This window comes from Nannospalax galili, unplaced genomic scaffold, assembly GCF_000622305.1.
Source record: "Nannospalax galili isolate Female #2095 unplaced genomic scaffold, S.galili_v1.0 scaffold4946, whole genome shotgun sequence".
Lineage (NCBI taxonomy): Eukaryota > Metazoa > Chordata > Mammalia > Rodentia > Spalacidae > Nannospalax > Nannospalax galili.
The window spans coordinates 1-2,307 of NW_008353806.1; the positions used below are offsets into that span (position 1 = coordinate 1).

Sequence of the window (2,307 nt, forward strand, 5' to 3'; positions counted from 1 at the left end):
ATATTGAGAAGTTCAGGAAGACAATGCATGTATTTAAGAGAACTCAAATTTTTACATTTTATAGGCATAATGTAGTAATTGCATCTTATAGAAATTAAAATGCATTATTACTAAGAGGAAGGCTCAGTAGAAACTCCATGTGTCTTTTCCTTCCTTTGTCTCACAGTAGGTGAACAGCAGACAACATGACCAACCACACAGTGGACACAGATTTCTTCCTCATGGAATTCTCTGACAGCAAGCAGCTCCAGGTGCTCCAGGGCTTTCTGTTTCTGCTGATTTACTTGGTGTCCCTCATGGGGAACCTTCTCATCATCATGCTTGTCACTGTGGACCAGTGTCTTCACACCCCCATGTACTTCTTCCTGAAGAACTAGTCTTTCCTCGATGTGTGCTTCATTTCAGTCACAGTCCTAAAGCTCATTCTCAACTCTTTGTCTCACAGGAGCGCTATCTCTTTCCCAGGATGTGCATGTCAGGTCTTCCTTCTCTTTGCCACATCTGAGGTTTCCCTCCTCACAGCCATGTCATATGACCGCTATGTGGCCATCTGTCACCCACTACACTATGATGCCATCATGAACAGGGCAGTCTGTGTACAGATGGTAGCTGTCTCTTGGCTGTTTGGAAGTCTCTTTGGATTCTTATCTTCATATGGCACCTTCTCTTTATCTTTCTGTGACTCCAGAAAAGTGTCACAGTTCTTCTGTGATGTCCCCTCCCTACTGAAGATTTCTTGCTCGAAGATGCATGTCACTATTGACATTACTGTGATCTTTGGAGTCATGTATGGGTTTTTCTGCTTACTGCCCATAGGGTTTTCATATGTCTTCATTTTCAACACAGTGCTGAGAATGCCCTTGTCACAAGGGAGGTCAAAAGCCTTTTCTACCTGCATGCCCCATCTCATAGTCATCACTACATTTTTAGTCACAGGTGTCACTGCCTATTTGAAACCAGTTCCTGATTCCCCACAGCTCTTGGACTTTTTAATATCTGTTTTCTATTCTGTGATGCCTCCATCTATGAATCCTATAATATACAGTTTAAGAAATAAGGAAATCAAAGCATCTTTTTGGAACATTTTATGGAAACTTGATCATTATGAGTTCAATTGGCAGAAAAGCAGTCACAGTATGTAGAAAGGCAGCATAAACTGTTTTGTATGTTTAGCTGTGTCTGTATTTTCAATTATACATGTTCATTATATATGCAATCGGTTCAATGTTTTACTTTAGATAAATAATAGATTTAAAAGTTCTAGAAAGGGGCTTAAAATTCATAATCCTTAGTCAAATAAAATTATCTAATAATCTGCTTAAGGTGGGTATTTGTTAAAGTGCAACCATGCAATTCTAACTTCTGAGGCAATGTGACAGACTTCTGAATGATGCAAAAAAGACTGTGTAAGAAACCTGTCCTCTTCTTGATTACATTTCTTCACATTGAAAAAAGCTTTGCATTTATGATTAAGAAATTATATTTGGAATCAGTAGATTTTACAAGTATTCACAATAAAAATATCCAAGTAGACAAGGATTCACAACAGAATTTTATCAGACATTCAAAGAAGATTAACAACCAATAATATTTATATTATTCAAAAAGATACAGAGAGAGAATTTCTTAATTCCTTCTATGAAGCAATTACTCTAATACAAAAATCAGGTAAAGACGAGAGAGAGAGAGAGAAAGAGAGAGAGAGAGAGAAAGCGAGAAAGAAACAATATAGGCCCATATCATGAAAGGTTATAGATCATAACTTATACAAGTTACATCTTTCTAGATGGAGTAAAACTACAAGTTGCATCATTATAGATGGAGAAAAACTTAAAACATTTTCATTTTTCCAATAAAAAATTCTCAACAAAATATTCACAAATTGCATAGAGATACACATTAAATAGCTCATCCACTATGATCAAGTTGACTTATTCTAGAGATGAAGGTCTGGTTCAATATGTGTAAGTCAATAAACATAATAAATCATATAAATGGACTTATACACCAAAGCCACATGATGATTTCACTATATGAAGAAAAAATCCTTTGACAAAACTCAACACGAATTCATGGTAAAAGTCCTAGAGGGAATTGGATTGACTAGAATATGAATAAATATAATTAACAGTAAACCTACACAAGTTACATCATTCTAGATGGAGAAAAACATAAAGCATTTTCATTAAAATCAGGAATTAGAAAAGGCTATTCCCACTCCTTTTCAATATACTGTTTGAACAATAAGATAAGAAAAGAAAATTAAATGGGCCCTAATTGGAAAAGATGAGGTCAGATTATCACTTT

General features: G+C 35.5%; 1 pseudogene; it reads left to right on the forward strand.

The window, feature by feature from the left end:
* Window positions 1-185: 185 nt before the first annotated feature.
* LOC103748342 lies at window positions 186-1,142 on the forward strand (annotated as a pseudogene).
* The last annotated feature ends 1,165 nt before the right edge of the window (window positions 1,143-2,307 follow it).